Source organism: Triticum aestivum, chromosome 3D (genome assembly GCF_018294505.1).
Source record: "Triticum aestivum cultivar Chinese Spring chromosome 3D, IWGSC CS RefSeq v2.1, whole genome shotgun sequence".
In the NCBI taxonomy this organism is placed as follows: domain Eukaryota; kingdom Viridiplantae; phylum Streptophyta; class Magnoliopsida; order Poales; family Poaceae; genus Triticum; species Triticum aestivum.
In genome coordinates, this window is record NC_057802.1 from 117,913,853 (window position 1) to 117,933,433 (window position 19,581).

The following is a 19,581-nucleotide window of genomic DNA, read 5'->3' on the forward strand; positions in this document are numbered from 1 at the left end:
ATTTGTCAGATCAAATGGTATAATGAGATATGCTCGAGGAAAACATACCCAATTAAACATCAGTTGAAAGGTGCACCCGAAATATGGGCTTATGTAGCATGACCAATGTTAGAATGGTGATTCGATAACCAATGGTCTAAGAATGAAATGTCGACCATTAACTTCAACGCAATAGGGTTACTAGAAGTTTTGAATTCACACCTCATAGTTAAATGGTTGGTAATCCAGTTAGAAACAACACGGGGCCAAGATATGAACGGAGATGGCGAGAAGTATTACTGCATCAAGAATTTCCTAAGAGGTGGAGCAGTCCTCACAACATCCTTGACATAAAAGACAGTAGTACTTCAAGGTAGAACTTAATACAAGTTGGATAGCAAGTTGCATCCATAACATGAACAAGTTTGTGACAAAAATAAGGTAAGGATGTTGTCGATGGTATCTCAGATTACCAAGGGACGAGATTTGTACTTATCATCATGAATTCGATTGATATCCTGGAAAGAGTCCAATTGTTAAAGAAGATCACGACAATTTTGTCGAGAGGCTCCACGAAGAAGCAACTGAACAACGACTGCATCAAGCAAAAAGGATTGATGCCGCGAAAGATTATTGGAACCACAGATACGACACAAACTCGGAATCAAGTTTGTTCGAGGTAAAACGATAAGACGAGGAAATCAACGTAAGGTTAGCTCATCATGGAAGGTTGTGCTCCGGTATTATGGACCAGGTGGCATAGTTAAAATTTAGCACGATAATGATATAGCCGATCGGGCTAGGAATGACTTGAAGGACTATTAAACTCATAAGCAATGAAAATTACTTAGGGTTATCAAACCGGAATGTGGAATCGGTTCACATATTGGTGTTCTCGGTTGACGACAACCGAGAGCCCAGGAAAATTGGAATCGGTGCGAAATAACAGTTGATGAAGAACCCAAAAGAAGTTATGCAGTTCCACGATATTCTCGAGATACCAGAGTGTAAAACTCGACAGCAGGTCAAAGTAAAGGTTGGACAAGTGCAATGATCTGCCGAAGACAATTACTTCAACTTGTCCAAGAAAAGGAATCAAAGAATATCAATATGGCCGGAACCACGATTGCAAAAGACCAGATCCCAGATATATGGTGAACTTATACCAAGGGAATAATTAATTTAAGAGAAGCTTTAATTATAAGATCTACATCGTTTCCATGGGCATGAACACAAGTTCAAGGTCGACTCCCACTTCTCCAATGCATGACCATCCATTCACTGCTCTAAATAAAAATGATCTCAGTGTCAAAACCTACCTGGTGAATTACCAAAGGAGTAAGACTTGTGAAAACTTTCGGGTTCACACAGGTTAAGGAAGGCATAGGTTCAACCCATCGGGTCATCTTAGAACATATACCATGAACTTTAGGATCAATTAACACATGATCAAAGCAGAGCATGTGGTTGACAGAGGCATAGGATATAACTTGCCAAAGGCAGAAGACACAATTTACCAAAGGCATTATGTATCAGGGGAGAAACTCTCAAGGTTATTGGATATGAAGGACACTGTCGGATAATAACCAAGCAATTGGTCTCGCGGACCGCAAGGAACCCGATGTGAGTATCGACACTCACTCAGAAGGAAAAAGAATGCAAAGGTATCAGATTATAGAAACAACTGACTAATTCAAGCTCAAATGCAAAGGAATTATAGTTTCCAAGTCAAGGGATCAGAAGCAAACGCTCTGATAAATGATGGATAAGTTGAATAGACTTAGGGGTACAATCGATGCAATCTGATTGGCCGAGAACCAGCTCATGTTCGAAAGACGTCTGAGCCGGAAAGATAATTTATAAGGATCAACTGATGATTGCATGCATTCGCACGCATATAGAATCAACGGACTTAAAATGATAGTGACAAAGGATGCTAATAAGATTACTAGACTTATGGGATTAACCAAAATGTAAGCAAGCAAGAATTTCAAGAGCAATAGGCTCCTGAGGATTTTTGGAAGATCGAATGGTATTTCGAAGATTGGTGACATACATGAATCAACTGGGGATGAGTGGATACTCGGTAAGTGCGAGAAATTATCCGTAGGGATATTCATGTGGCAAGAACTGCAAGGCAATAGGCACAACGTATTCTCGGAACATTAGAGAGAATTTCGGGGTATCTTGTAATAACAAGATCAACGGGGAATAATTGCATGAATGGCAAGTGTACTTGGTTATCCATTGGGGTTTATCGATGGAATGGAATTGCAAGAGGGATGGCAAAAAGTATCGAGGGAACATCAGAGAGTAACTTCAGAATCTTCTAGTGTATCAAGCGATCATTTGTATCGAGTGGCCCTCCGGGAGGAAGTAGTTACGAGAACCTAGAGTTAGAGTTAGTAAAACCATTTAACCCTAGTACAAGAGAGATAAGAGTCCCAGAGTATAGACGAGGAGTAAAAGATCCTAATACCACCCAATGGCGACGTGGGCCCGTAAGGCACACAACCATGTTAGTAAAAGTTTGTAATGTCTAGACTCGACTTCGGCCAAGGAGTGTGGAAGGGGGATTCCTAAAGGCAGTCGGCTCTGATACCAACTTGTGACCCCCCCTCCCGATTCAATCGTACACTAATCAAGCACGCAAACGTGTACGATCAAGATCAGGGACTCACGGGAAGATATCACAACACAACTCTAAAAACATAAATAATTCATACAAGCATCATAATACAAGCCAGGGGCCTCGAGGGCTCGAATACAAGTGCTCGATCATAGACGAGTCAGCAGAAGCAACAATATCTGAGTACAGACATAAGTTAAACAAGTTGCGATAAGATGGCTAGCACAAACTGGGATACAGATCCAAAGAGGCGCAGGCCTCCTGCCTGGGATCCTCCTAAACTACTCCTGGTCGTCGTCAGCGGCCTGCACGTAGTAGTAGGCACCTCCGGTGTAGTAGGAGTCATCGTCGACGGTGGCGTCTGGCTCCTGGGCTCCAGCATCTGGTTGCGACAACCATGGAGAAAGGAAAGGGGGAAAAGGGGGAGCAAAGCAACCGTGAGTACTCATCCAAAGTACTCGCAAGCAAGGATCTACACTACATAGGCATGGGTATCTGTGTAAAGGGGAAATATCGGTGGACTAAACTGCAGAATGCCAGAATAAAAGGGGTATAGCTAGTCCTGTCGGAGACTACGCTTCTGGCAGCCTCCATCTTGCAGCATGTAGAAGAGAGTAGATGGCAAGTTCACCAAGTATCATCGCATAGCATAATCGTACCCGGTGATCCTCTCCTCGTTGCCCTGTTAGAGAGCGGTCGCCGGGTTATATCTGGCACTTGGAAGGGTGTGTTTTATTAAGTATCCGGTCCTAGTTGTCATAAGGTCATGGTACAACTCCGGGTCGTCCTTTTACCGAGGGACACGGCTATTCGAAAAGATAAACTTCCCTGCAGGGGTGCACCACATAACCCAACACGCTCGATCCCATTTGGCCGGACACACTTTCCTGGGTCATGCCTGGCCTGGGAAGATCAACATGTTGCAGCCCTACCTAGGCACAACAGAGAGCTCAGCACGCCGGTATAAATCCTGTGGCGCAGCGGTCTGGGCCCATCGCCCTTTGCACACCGGCATGTTGCGTGGGCGGCCGGAAGCAGACCTAGCCCCCTTAATACAAGAGCAGGCTTATGGTCCAATCCGGCGCGCGCCGCTCAGTTGCTGACGTCACGAAGGCTTCGGCTGATACCACGACGTCGAGTGCCCATATCTTTCCCACATAGTTGGTTAGTGCGTATAGACTAAATGGCCAGACTCAGATCAAATACCAAGATCTCGTTAAGCTTGTTATTATGAAGTAACCGCGAATGCCGAGGGCCAGGGCCACCTCTCACCTAGGTGGTCTCAACCTGCCCTTTCGCTCCGCCACAAAGTAACAGTCGGGGGCCGTCGGGAACCCAGGCCCACCTCTACCGGGATGGAGCCACCTGCCCCTTCAGCCCCCATCTCCGAACAGTATCATAATTAATGTAACAGTATAAAGTATATAGCATACGCCCGTGATCACCTCCCGAATGATCACGGCCTAGTAGTATAGCATGGCAGATGGACAAGAATGTAGGGCCACTGATGGAATACTATCATCCGATACTAAGCATTTAGGATTGCAGGTAAGGGTAACAACTGTAGCAACAATGACAGGCTATGCATCAGAATTGGATTAACCGAAAGCAGTAACATGCTACACTACTCTAATGCAAGCAGTAGAGAGAGAAGGAATAGGTGATATCTAGCGATCAATGGGGGGCTTGCCTGGTTGATCTGGCAAGGAGGGGTCGTCCACAACGTAGTTGAACTCAGTGGCATCAGCAACGGTCTCGGGGTCTATCGGAGAAGAAGAGGGGGGGGGGGAAGAAACAGTAAATACGGAGCAAACAAAGCATCACAAAACATAACGAGGTAATACGCGGAGCTAGCTAGGCCCTACCGCGGTATTAGGTGATACCAGCGAAGGGGGAAACATCCGGGAAAGTATTCCCGGCGTTTCGCGTTTTCGGACAGACGGACCGGAGGGGAAAAGTTGCGAGTTTGCTATGCTAGGGATGTGTGGCAGACGAACGGGCTGCGTATCAGGATTCGTCTCGTCGTTCTGAGCAACTTTCATGTAGAAAACATTTTCATTTAAGCTACGGTTTATTTTCTATTAATTTTTAAAGTTTAAAAAAATTCTGAAATTATTATTAATTGAAAATTAAATAGCAATTTGCTATACGTACACACTGAAGTGTACCCAGCAGAGTTGTTAGAGGCTAACAATGGGCCCTGTTTACTGCTGAGTCAGCAGTCAACAATCATCTGTTGACTGGTCAAAAGGAGTAGTGGGGCCCATCTGTCATTGTCATAGTTTTATCTAAACAGAGCTAAATAGTTTAGTCACTTAATTAAGTTAACTGACTTTAATTAGTTTAGTTAATTAGAATTAATTAAGTTAATTATATCACTAATTAATATATTTTTTATTTCAATTTTCTTTTAAGAAAAACGTTTTTCGTTTACAAGGGCGGGGCCCAGTTGTCATTGGCCCATAGGGCCAAACGGGTGCGGGCGCAACGGGTAGGCGGGTGCGTGTGCCGCGCCACCCAGAGGGGCGCCGATGGGCACGGTGCCGGCAGGGAGGGGGAGGCGAGGCCACGAGGGGCAGGGGCGACGGAGCCGGGCGAGGACGGCCGCCGGCGTGTGAGCGCGCAGCGGAGGCGGGCGGTGACGCGGTGTGGGCTCTGGGTCGGGGCCCGTCTGGGGCGCACGGGGCGCGGCTACGCGTGGCGCAGGCGCGCGTGGAGGTGCGGTGCAGCGCGTGCGGGCCAGAGCAGTGGCAGTCGGCGCGGTCAACGACGAGCGCAACGATAGAGGGAAGAGGAGGCCGGTGGGGTTCCTCACCTATGTCGCAGGGGCACGGGGGCGGCGAGGTGCGAGGAAGCGAGCCGTGGAGGAGGTCGGGGACGGCGAGCGACGAGTGGCACCGGCGATGGGGCGCAGGGGACGACGGGGCGACGCTGGGTCGACGACGAGTTGGTGCCGGCGACGTCGAGCGGCGGGGCAGTCGGTGAGGTGAGGCGACAGGTGCGTCGGCGAGCAGGGGGCTCCGGGGAGGAGGCGAGGCGTCGGCGGCGGGGTGATGCCGGGGTGGGCGCCGGCATCGGCGCGCGGTGTGACGGGTCGCCGAGGTCGGGGGGAGCGCCCCCGATCCAGATCGGGTCGTGGGGGAGAGAGGAGCAAGGGGATCAGGAGGAGTGGGAGTGTTTAGGGTTTGCGGGGGGGTTGGACCGGGGTATGTAGGCCGGGGGTAGTGGGTGGGCTGGCCTACTAGTGGCCACGTGGGCCAAGGCCCAGTGGGCAGGGGGGTTTCCTTCTCTTTATTCTTGTTTTACTTTACTTTACTTTTTTTATTTATTTTGTTTCTTTTCCGTTTCTTTTAGTTGCTGTTTATTCTAGTGTTAACAATATGCCAAAGTGGCACCTAAATCGATGTTACCAATTATGCCACTGCCACATTAATTTGCTACCCAAAGTAAAATAGTTTTATAATTAATTATTATTTTAAAGTATTTAAATAATAGTTTTCGCTACTCCTTTATTCATCTTAGAGTATTTAAGCATTCGATAAAAGTGTGGTTTGTCCACCATGATTAACTATGCATTATTTGGCACAACCCGAACATTTTAGTTTTAATGTTTGAAAACTTTGATGATGGCCTTTAATTCAAATTTGAATTTGAATCGGTTTTGAACTAACGCGAGATCAACAACAGTAATCATGGTGACGTGGCATCGATAACAGGGAATTGCTGTAGCTTAATTATTCGGGCGTCACAGTGCTTCAAAGTAGCGCCATGGTCTTCATGATAGAGAGTCTCTTGTTTTGTCACTTTCATATACTACTGGGAATTTTTCATTATAGAACTTGGCTTGTATATTCCAACAATGGGCTTCCTCAAATGCCCTAGGTCTTCGTGAGCAAGCAAGTTGGATGCACACCCACATAGTTTCTTTTGTTGAGCTTTCATGCATTTATAGCTCTAGTGCACCCAATGCATGGCAATCCCTACTCTTTGCATTAACATAAATCGATGGGCATCTCCATAGCTCATTGATTAGCCACGTTGATGTGAGACTTTCTCCTTTTTTGTCTTCTCCACATAACCCCCATCATTATATTCTATTCCACCCATAGTGCTATATCCATGGCTCACGCTCATGTATTGCGTGAAGGTTGAAAAAGTTCGAGATTACTAAAGTATGAAACAATTGCTTGGCTTGTCATCGGGGTTGTGCATGATGAGAGCATTCTTGTGTGACGAAAATGGAGCATGACTAAACTATATGATTTTGTAGGGATGAACTTTCTTTGGCCATGTTATTTTGAGAAGACATAATTGCTTAGTTAGTATGTTTGAAGTATTATTACTTTTATGTCAATATTAAACTTTTATCTTGAATCTTTCGGATCTGAATATTCATACCACAATTAAGAGGGTTACATTAAAAAAATTATGCCAAGTAGCATTCCGCATCAAAAATTCTATTTTTATCATTTACCTACTCGAGGGCGAGCAGGAATTAAGCTTGGGGATGTTTGATACGTCTCCAACGTATCTATAATTTTTGATTGCTTCATGCTATATTATATTCTGTTTTGGATGATTAATGGGCTTTGTTATACACTTTTATATTATTTTTGGGACTAACCTATTAACCGGAGGCCTAGCCCAGAATTGCTGTTTTTGCCTATTTCAGAGTTTCGCAGAAAAAGAATATCAAACGGAGTCCAAACGGAATGAAACCTTCGGGAACGTGATTCTCGGAACAAACGTGATCCAGAGGACTTGGACCCTACGTCAAGAAAGCAACTAGGAGGGCCCGAGGCAGGGGGCGCGCCTACCCCTCCTAGGCGCGCCCTCCACCCTCGTGGGGCCCACGTTGCTCCACCGACGTACTTATTCCTCCTATATATACCTACGTACCCCCAAACCAACAGAAGCATCCACGAAAACCTAATTCCACTGCCGCAACCTTCTATACCAGTGAGATCCCATCTTGGGGCCTTTTCCGGCGTCCTGCCGAAGGGGGCATTGATCACGGAGGGCTTCTACATAAACACCATAGCCTCTCCGATGATGTGTGAGTAGTTTACCTCAGACCTTCGGGTCCATAGTTATTAGCTAGTTGGCTTCTTCTCTCTCTTTGGATCTCAATACAAAGTTCTCCACGATTCTCGTGGAGATCTATTCGATGTAATCTTCTTTTGCGGTGTGTTTGTTGAGACCGCTGAATTGTGGGTTTATGATCAAGTTTATCTATGAACAATATTTGAATCTTCCCTGAATTCTTTTCTGTATGATTGGTTATCTTTGCAAGTCTCTTCGAATTATCAGTTTGGTTTGGCCTACTAGATTGATCTTTCTTGCAATGGGAGAAGTGCTTAGCTTTGGGTTCAATCTTGCGGTGTCCTTTCCCAGTGACAGCTGGGGCAGCAAGGCACGTATTCTATTGTTGCCATCGAGGATAACAAGATGGGGTTTATATCATATTGCATGAATTTATCCCTCTACATCATGTCATCTTGCTTAAAGCGTTACTCCGTTCTTATGAACTTAATACTCTAGATGCATGCTGGATAGCGTCGATGCGTGGAGTAATAGTAGTAGATGCAGGCAGGAGTCGGTCTACTTGTCACGGACGTGATGCCTATATACATGATCATACCTAGATATTCTCATAACTATGCTCAATTCTATCAATTGCTCAACAGTAATTTGTTCACCCACCGTAATACTTATGCTCTTGAGAGAAACCACTAGTGAAACCTATGGCCCCCAAGTCTATTTTCCATCATATTAATCTTCCAACACTTAGCTATTTTTTTGCCTTTTATTTTACTTTGCATCTTTATCATAAAAATACCAAAAATATTATCTTATCATATCTATCAGATCTCACTTTCGTAAGTGACCGTGAAGGGATTCACAACCCCATTACTGCATTGGTTGTGAGGATTTTATTTGTTTGTGTAGGTGTGAGGGACTCGTGCGTGGCCTCCTACTGGATTGATACCTTGGTTCCCAAAAACTGAGGGAAATACTTACGCTACTTTGCTGCATCACCCTTTCCTCTTCAAGGGAAAACCAACGCAGTGCTCAAGAGGTAGCAACACTCGCTCTATTTTAACTGTATTATAACTTAATTTTATCAGTGACACTAGGGTCGAGCAGGTGGCAAACGAGGTGTACCGTGCGTCGTAAGGATGAAGGCCGGGGGTGCTTAGACTGGGATGCTGAAGCTGGCTCTTTCAGTCCCTATCTCCCCCCTGATGTTTCTGTGGTAGCATTTGGGTTTTAATCCAAACCTGGTCGAGCTGGTGCTGCGTCCCCCTACCTGCTTAGCTTATGTGGCGAACTTGTCTCCTGCTAGTACTCAGTCCGTTCTAGTAGTATAGTTGCATAACTGCCAGTTTACACTGAGATGTTGTCGGATAATGGTTCTCTATGGTTGGGTTTCTTTAATGAAATCGGAGGGAACCACCTCTTTCGATATATAAAAAAACAGTGGCACTAGCGGTGCCAAAACATTGCCTCAAATTAATAGTGCCACTAGATTAAGGTGCAAAATAATAATATTACTGCTTTATCATGGCAGTGCCAAAACAGTAGCACAAGAGCAGGATCAACATGCAGGATCTATGGCAAATGGTCAGACCAAAAAGGAACATACTGAAGGAAATATGCCCTAGAGGCAATAATAAAGTTATTATTTATTTCCTTATATCATGATAAATGTTTATTATTCATGCTAGAATTGTATTAACCGGAAACATAATACATGTGTGAATACATAGACAAACAGAGTGTCACTAGTATGCCTCTACTTGACTAGCTCGTTGATCAAAGATGGTTATGTTTCCTAGCCATAGACATCAGTTGTTATTTGATTAATGGGATCACATCATTAGGAGAATGATGTGATTGACTTGACCCATTCCGTTAGCTTAGCACTCGATCGTTTAGTATGTTGCTATTGCTTTCTTCATGACTTATACATGTTCCTATGACTATGAGATTATGCAACTCCCGTTTACCGGAGGAACACTTTGTGTGCTACCAAACGTCACAATGTAACTAGGTGATTATAAAGGTGCTCTACAGGTGTCTCCAAAGGTACTTGTTGGGTTGGCGTATTTCGAGATTAGGATTTGTCACTCCGATTGTCGGAGAGGTATCTCTGGGCCCACTCGGTAATGCACATCACTATAAGCCTTGCAAGCATTGTAACTAATGAATTAGTTGCGGGATGATGTATTACGGAACGAGTAAAGAGACTTGCCGGTAACGAGATTGAACTAGGTATCGAGATACCGACGATCGAATCTCGGGCAAGTAACATACCGATGACAAAGGGAACAACGTATGTTGTTATGCGGTCTGACTGATAAAGATCTTCGTAGAATATGTTGGAACCAATATGAGCATCCAGGTTCCGCTATTGATTATTGACCGGAGAGGTGTCTCGGTCATGTCTACATAGTTCTCGAACCCGTAGGGTCCGCACGCTTAACGTTACGATGACAGTTATATTATGAGTTTATATGTTTTGATGTACCGAAGGTTGTTCGGAGTCCCGGATGTGATCACGGACATGACGAGGAGTCTCGAAATGGTCGAGACATAAAGATTGATATATTGGAAGCCTATGTTTGGACATCGGAAGTGTTCCGGGTGAAATCGGGATTTTTCTGGAGTACCGGGAGGTTACCGGAACCCCCCGTAACTTAATGGGCCTTAGTGGGCCTAGGTGGAAGAGAGGAGAGGAGGCCAGGGCAGGGCCGCGCGCCCCTTCCCCCACCCCCCCCAGTTCGAATAGGACAAGGAGAGGGGGGCAGCGCCCCCCCCTTCCTTCCTCCCCTCCACCTCTTCCCCCTCTCTCCTAGTCCAACATGGAAAGGGGGGGGAGTCCTACTCCCGGTAGGAGTAGGACTCCTCCTAGGCGCGCCTCTCCTCCTTGGCCAGCTACCTCCCCCTTGCTCCTTTATATACGGGGGCAGGGGGCACCTCTATACACACAATTGATCAACGATCTTTTAGCCGGTGCGGTGCCCCCCTCCACCATATTACACCTCGATAATATCGTAGCGGAGCTTAGGCGAAGCCCTCCGTCGGTAGAACATCATCATCGTCACCATGCCGTCGTGCTGACGAAACTCTCCCTCAACACTCGGCTGGATCGGAGTTCGAGGGACGTCATCGAGCTGAACGTGTGCTGAACTCGGAGGTGCCGTGCGTTCGGTACTTGATCGGTCGGATCGTGAAGACGTACGACAACATCAACCGCGTTGTGTTAAACGCTTCCGCTATCGGTCTATGAGGGTACGTGGAGAACACTCTCCCCTCTCGTTGCTATGCATCACCATGATCTTGCGTGTGCGTAGGAAATTTTTTGAAATTACTACGTTCCCCAACAGTGGCATCCGAGCCTTGTTTTATGCGTTGATGTTATGCACGAGTAGAACACAAGTGAGTTGTGGGCGATATAAGTCATACTGCTTACCAGCATGTCATACTTTGGTTCAGTGGTATTGTGAGATGAAGCGGCCCGGACCGACATTACGCGTACGCTTACGCGAGACTAGTTTCACCGTTGCGAGCACTCGTTGCTTAAAGGTGACTGGCGGGTGTCTGTCTCTCTCACTTTAGTTGAACCGAGTGTGGCTACGCCCGGTCCTTGCGAAGGTTAAGACAGCACCAACTTGACAAACTATCGTTGTGGTTTTGATGCGTAGGTAAGAACGGTTCTTGCTAAGCCCGTAGCAGCCACGAAAAACTTGCAACAACAAAGTAGAGGACGTCTAACTTGTTTTTGCAGGGCATGTTGTGATGTGATATGGTCAAGACATGATGCTATATTTTATTGTATGAGATGATCATGTTTTGTAACCGAGTTATCGGCAACTGGCAGGAGCCATATGGTTGTCGCTTTATTGTATGCAATGCAATCGCCATGTAATTGTTTTACTTTATCACTAAGCGGTAGCGATAGTCGTAAAAGCAATAGTTGGTGAGACGACAACGATGCTACGATGGAGATCAAGGTGTCGAGCCGGTGACGATGGTGATCATGACGGTACTTCAGAGATGGAGATCACAAGCACAAGATGATGATGGCCATATCATATCACTATATTGATTGCATGTGATGTTTAACTTTTATGCATCTTATCTTGCTTTGATTGACGGCAGCATTATAAGATGATCTCTCACTAAAATTTCAAGATAAAAGTGTTCTCCCTGAGTATGCACCGTTGCGAAAGTTCTTCGTGCTGAGACACCACGTGATGATCGGGTGTGATAGGCTCTACGTTCAAATACAACGGGTGCAAAACAGTTGCACACGCGGAATACTCAGGTTAAAGTTGACGAGCCTAGCATATGCAGATATGGCCTCGGAACACAGAGACCGAAAGGTCGAGCGTGAATCATATAGTAGATATGATCAACATAGTGATGTTCACCATTGAAACTACTCCATCTCACGTGATGATCGGACATGGTTTAGTTGATTTGGATCACGTAATCACTTAGATGATTAGAGAGATGTCTATCTAAGTGGGAGTTCTTAAGTAATATGATTAATTGAACTTGAATTTATCATGAACTTAGTACCTGATAGTATCTTGCTTGTCTATGTTAATTGTAGATAAATGGCTCGTGTTGTTGTTCCTTTGAATTTTAATGCGTTCCTTGAGAAAAGCAAAGTTGAAAGATGATGGTAGCAATTACACGGACTGGGTCCGTAACTTGAGGATTATCCTCATTGCTGCACAGAAAAATTACGTCCTGGAAGCACCGCTAGGTGCCAGGCCTCCTGCAAGGGCAACACCAGAAGTTATGAACGTCTGGCAGAGCAAAGCTGATGACTACTCGATAGTTCAGTGTGCCATGCTTTACGGCTTAGAACGGGGTCTTCAATGACATTTTGAACGTCATGGAGCATATGAGATGTTCCAGGAGTTGAAGTTAATATTTCAAGCAAATGCCCGGATTGAGAGATATGAAGTCTCCAATAAGTTCTACAGCTGCAAGATGGAAGAGAATAGTTCTGTCAGTGAGCATATACTCAAAATGTCTGGGTATAATAATCACTTGATTCAACTAGGAGTTAATCTTCCGGATGATAGCGTCATTGACAGTATTCTTCAATCACTGCCACCAAGCTACAAGAGCTTCGTGATGAACTATAACATGCAAGGGATGAATAAGACAATTACCGAGCTCTTCGCAATGCTAAAGGCAGCGGAGGTAGAAATCTATCGGGACCCCGATTCCGAGTCACACCGATCTAGCCTGTAACACCTCATATCACTTTGCGGCCTCACGCACGGTACTCCCACGGGTGTCGCCTTACCATGGCCCGGGACCGTTTGCGCCTTTTGGCTCACGTATATGACAATGTCGCTAGCATCCATATGACAGAGAACCCGGGCCGACATGGCTAGTCGTGAACCCAAAGCGGCACTAACGTATGGGGACAGGCATACATGAATCAACATCGAACGTGTCGGTCAGCAGCGTGCGAATCCGGGCTGTAGCACTAGGCTAACAGGACTCCGGGAACCCGGGCTGTAGCAGGCTAGGCAGGACTCCGGATGTCACCGCGTGACATTTCCCCGAAGGGACAGACACAGGAACGATATGAAACACATGCCGGCCAGTCAAGTGTCCAGAGCAGTAGTGCTGGGCTAGCAGGACTCCGGTGAACCGGGCTGTAGCGGACTACTATGGCTCAAGGAGGCACTAGACTACATTTCCCCATAAGAGAGGCTGCTAAGGATAGACAACTAGATTGTCGGATCCCACACATACCAAGCATTTCAATCATACACACAATATGCTCGATATGTGCAAATACAACATGGCATCACAACAAGACTCTACGACTCAGAGTATTTATTCATTAGGCTCCGAAGAGCCAGATATTACAAACATGGGTCTCATGACCCAACATTCAGAGCATACAAGTCAAAACACATGCGGAAGCTTAACATGTCTGAGTACAGACATCTACAAATGAAAAAGGCTGAGAAGCCTGATTATCTACCAGATCCTGCCGAGGGCACAAGATCATAGCTGAGGTAACAAGCTAAACGTCGAAGTCCACACGGAACTACTAGCGAGACTGACGTCTCTCTGCAAAACATAGAATAGGCAAACGTGAGTACAAATGTACCCAGCAAGACTTACATCAGAACTAGCTACATATGCATCGGTATCAACAAAGGGGGTGGTGGAGTTTAACTGCAGCAAGCCAGCTTTGACTCGGTGGCTATCCTGAACTACGACTGAAAGCAACTCTTTTGAGGTGGCGCACACGAGTCCACATATTCACCATATCAATACACCACTATGGATCCGCTCCCGTCTCCCTACGAGAACGCCATCCATAGCACTCACGCTTATCTTGCGCATTTTAGAGTATCCACTTTCACTTGTCTATGAACTGTTATAGGCAACCCAGAAGTCCTTTACCGCGGACACGGCTATTCGAATAGGTCATATTAACCCTGAAGGGGTGTACTTCGTCACACACGCTCTCGCCACTTACCACCATGTACACGTCGTGTACCTCGGCAACCTTCAAGCGGAAGCCTGGCGAGGGAGTCGGCCACGACCTGACTAACCACACAAGTCTCTAGTCCAGGTTTATCGCCTATTCGGGTTCCATCCGCAAGGAGATCCGGCCGGGGTGTCGCTCACGGCCCCAAACGATGTGTGCAGGGTTCCCGAGCCCACCATCCGGGTGCCACTCGGTACACCAGGCCACGTGTGCCTAGTCTGTCCCAAGCCCACCTGTACCGGGTGCCACTTGGTAGACTACTAACACTACCTACAAACACCAGAGACTAGTTGCAACTCCTGGACTGAGATCGAGGCGGTTAATAAGCCGAGAGGGGTCGAGTTACCGGAACCCAATGTGTGGTAGTAACTGTTCATGGATCACAAACACAGAACTCAGTTCCTGAGGACGGTTTCAATGAGACAACCCACCATGTACTCCTACATGGCCTCTCACCGCTACCTTTACCAAATCGTGTTCACACACTTAGCTCTCACACAGTAGGACATGTTCACAACTTTCCAATTCATTCCCGATGAATCAGACCTGACACAACTCTAAGCAATAGCAGGCATGACAAACAAGCATGAATGAGTAGGCACATCAGGGCTCAAACAACTCCTACTCATGCTAGTGGGTTTCATCTATTTACTGTGACAATGACAGGTCATGCAGAGGAAAGGGGTTCAACTACCGCAACAAGTAACAGTTGAAGCGTTGTTGTCCTAATGCAGTAAAAGAGAGCAGGAGCGAGAGAGTGGGATTGTATCGGAATGAACAAGGGGGTTTGCTTGCCTGGCACTTCTGAAGATAGCATTGAGTCTTCATTAGTGTCAACGATCACAACGTCGGAACATCGTCTACCGAGAGGGGACAAATATCGGCAACAGAGAAGAAATACAATCAATGCAATGCACAATATGATGCATGATCATGGCATGGCAATATGAATGCGTTTTGAGCTAATGCAACTAGCAACATATTAACTGGAGTTGGTTTGAACCTTAGGTTCAAATTCAAACTTCATATGTGGAAATTCAAATGCCATTTACATGATTTGTCCTAAACAGCAGCCTTAAATTGTTCTATCATGCATGAAAATGGTACAGATGGATAGATTGGATTTTTCTGATCATTTTTCATATATAAATTATTTCATTCTGAGCTACGGTTGAATTTCTATGAATTTTAGAAGTTTGGGGCATTTTCTGGAATTTTCTGTATAAGAATAAATCCAGAAAATGATTTATAGCGTCAGCATTACGTCACAGTGACGTCAGCAGGTCAACTGGGCGGTCCAGGTCAAACCTGGACGGTGGGGCCCGCATGTCAGTGTCACTGGCTGGTTTGGGTGGATGACAAGTGGGACCGGTCAACGTTGACTTGACCAAAGTCAAAGCTGACATGTGGGGTCCACGGCATTAGCTTAATTTAAACAGGAAATAACCCTGTGGTTAATTAAGGGCGGGGCCCGTCTGTCAGTGAGCTAGGGGGGTTAGTTAGTGGCGTCATTAGCCGCTAATGATGTCGCCACGTCAGCCTCGCCGGAATATGGCCGGCGGCAAGCATTCCGCACGGCGGAGGCGTCGGGTTTTGCCATCCGGCGACCATTGGGCTCGGGATTTGGCCCTACGGGCTGCTGGACTTGCACCGCATCCAACGGAGCAGGCGGCTGGGCGAGGGGAGGTCGGGAACTACGGTGGCGACCACTTGGGCGGCGGCCGGAGCTCGGGCAACGGCGGAGATGGCACTACAGGGCACGGCAGGGCGAAACCCGTGGGTGCTTCAGGTTCACAGGAGCGCGGCGAGCACGCTGGTGATGCTCGGGCGAGCCGCCGAGCTCGGGAGCACGGAGCTCGTTAGCAATGGCGGCGGCGAGCTTCGGCGGAGATGGGGAACGAAGCTAGAGCATGAACGCGAGTAGGAGAGGAAGGGGAGTAGGTCCGTGAGCTCACAGTAGTTGCAGCAGAGGCTACGGCGAGCTCGGAGGAGGTCCGAAGCGAGCGGGGCGGCGGAGGCGATCTCGGCGACCCGAGGAAGAAGAAGGCGTCGGCGGCGGCGCTTCGAGGCGTCCGGCGTTGTGTAGCTCAGCGAGGGGGTCGAGGACGAAGTGGCGGAGCTTCTGGGCGCGTCGGTGAGGCGAGGGGGAGGCGGCGGCGACGGCTGTGTTCGGGTGGACGCGCGTGAGGGAGACAGAGGAGGGGATGAGCTCGAGGGAGAGGTCGAGGCGTCGAGGGGGTGTCGTGGCGCCGCGAGGGAGATCCAGGGCGACGAGGGAGCACGCAGGCAGGTTGGAGGTGGCCGGCATGTGGCTGCGCGCGCCGGGCACGCGCGCTCCAGTCCTTCTGGCGTGAGCTGGAAGAGGACAAGGGAGAGAGATGGGCTGGGCCAACAGTGTTGGGCCAACACAGTGCAGGCCAGGTAAGTGGCTCAGGTACTCTCCTCTCTCTCTCTTTACTTTATGTTTTCTATTTATTTGATCTGTTTTGAATTAGTAAAATTACTAACTCATTTTGTAAAATCCTGATAAAAATTGTGGGCACTATTTGAATTATTTCCAACAACCCCCAATTGTTTTCAGAAGTATTGAAGCATTTAAAATATTTATAGGCATTAAATGCTCCAATTCAAATACAGTATGATTTAGCTCAAAAATCCATAAATGGCCAATAAATATGCTCATCATTTCTGGCAGAGGTTTTCACCTTTATCAAAAATCATGAACATTTCTAAGGGCATTTTGGGTTCATTGAAAATATTTTTATTTTGAACCTACTTGAATTCATTTGGTGCTAGGGTTTGGTCATCCCCAATTCAACTTTAAATGAAATTTAGACATGATGCAGCATATCTAGCTAGCCTAAGTGCATACCAGACTAGGGATGTGACAAAATCAAAAAGGAGCATCAAGTGTTGATGGTCAATAAGACCACTAGTTTCAAGAAAAAGGGCAAAGGGAAGAAGAAGGGGAACTTCAAGAAGAACAGCAAGCAAGTTGCTGTTCAGGAGAAGAAACCCAAGTCTGGACCTAAGCCTGAAACTGAGTGCTTCTACTGCAAGCAGACTGGTCACTGGAAGCGGAACTGCCCCAAGTATTTGGCAGATAAGAAGGATGGCAAGGTTAACAAAGGTATATGTGATATACATGTTATTGATGTGTACCTTACTAATGCTCGCAGTAGCACCTGGGTACTTGATACTGGTTCTGTTGCTAATATTTGCAACTCGAAACAGGGGCTACGGATTAAGCGAAGATTGGCTAAGGACGAGGTGACGATGCGCGTGGGAAATGGTTCCAAAGTCGATGTGATCGCGGTCGGCACGCTACCTCTACATCTACCTTCGAGATTAGTATTAGACCTAAATAATTGTTATTTGGTGCCAGCGTTGAGCATGAACATTATATCTGGATCTTGTTTAATGCGAGACGGTTATTCATTTAAATCAGAGAATAATGGTTGTTCTATTTATATGAGTAATATCTTTTATGGTCATGCACCCTTGAAGAGTGGTCTATTCTTAATGAATCTCGATAGTAGTGGCACACATATTCATAATGTTGAAGCCAAAAGATGTAGAGTTGATCATGATAGTGCAACTTATTTGTGGCACTGCCGTTTAGGTCATATCGGTGTAAAGCGCATGAAGAAACTCCATAATGATGGACTTTTGGAATCACTTGATTATGAATCACTTGGTACTTGCGAACCGTATCTCATGGGCAAGATGACTAAAACACCGTTCTCCGGAACTATGGACAGAGCAACTGATTTGTTGGAAATCATACATACAGATGTATGTGGTCCGATGAATATTGAGGCTCGTGGCGGATATCGTTATTTCTCACCTTCACAGATGATTTGAGCAGATATGGGTATATCTACTTAATGAAACATAAGTCTGAAACATTTGAAAAGTTCAAAGAATTTCAGAGCGAAGTTGAAAATCATCGTAACAAGAAAATAAAGTTTCTACGATCAGATCATGGAGGAGAATATTTGAGTTACGAGTTTGGCCTACATTTGAAATAATGCGGAATAGTTTCGCAACTCACGCCACCCGGAACACCACAACGTAATGGTGTGTCCGAACGTCGTAATCATACTTTACTAGATATGGTGCGATCTATGATGTCTCTTACTGATTTACCGCTATCGTTTTGGGGTTATGCTTTAGAGACGGCTGCATTCACTCTAAATAGGACACCATCAAAATCCGTTGAGATGACGCCTTATGAACTATGGTTTGGCAAGAAACCAAAGTTGTCGTATCTTAAAGTTTGGGGTTGCGATGCTTATGTGAAGAAACTTCAACCTGATAAGCTCGAACCTAAATCGGAGAAATGTGTCTTCATAGGATACCCAAAGGAGACTGTTGGGTACACCTTCTATCACAGATCCGACGGCAAGACATTCGTTGCGAAGAATGGATCCTTTCTAGAGAAGGAGTTTCTCTCGAAAGAAGTGAGTGGAAGGAAAGTAGAACTTGATGAGGTAACTGTACCTGCTCCCTTATTGGAAAGTAGATCATCACAGAAACCAGTTTCTGCGACACCTACACCAATTAGTGGGGAAGTTAATGATAATGATCATGAAACTTCAAATCAAGTTATTACTGAACCTCGTAGGTCAACCAGATTAAGATCCGCACCAGAGTGGTACGGTAATCCTGTTCTGGAGGTTATGTTGCTAGACCATGACGAACCTACGAACTATGAAGAAGCGATGGTGAGCCCAGATTCCGCAAAATGGCTTGAGGCCATGAAATCCGAGATGGGATCCATGTATGAGAACAAAGTATGGACTTTGGTTGACTTGCCCGATGATCGGCAAGCCATTGAAAATAAATGGATCTTCAAGAAGAAGACTGACGCTGACGGTAATGTTACTATCTATAAAGCTCGACTTGTTGCGAAAGGTTTTTGACAAGTTCAAGGGATTGACTACGATGAGACCTTCTCGCCCGTAGCGATGCTTAAGTCTGTCCGAATCATGTTACCAATTGCCGCATTTTATGATTATGAAATTTGGCAAATGGATATCAAAACTGCATTCCTGAATGGATTTCTGGAAGAAGAGTTGTATATGATGCAACCGGAAGGTTTTGTCGATCCAAAGGGAGCTAACAAAGTGTGCAAGCTCCAGCGATCCATTTATGGACTGGTGCAAGCCTCTCGGAGTTGGAATAAACGCTTTGATAGTGTGATCAAAGCATTTGGTTTTATACAGACTTTTGGAGAAGCCTGTATTTACAAGAAAGTGAATGGGAGCTCAGTAGCATTTCTGATATTATATGTGGATGACATATTGCTGATTGGAAATGATATAGAATTTCTGGATAGCATAAAGGGATACTTGAATAAGAGTTTTTCAATGAAAGACCTTGGTGAAGCTGCATATATATTGGGCATCAAGATCTATAGGGATAGATCAAG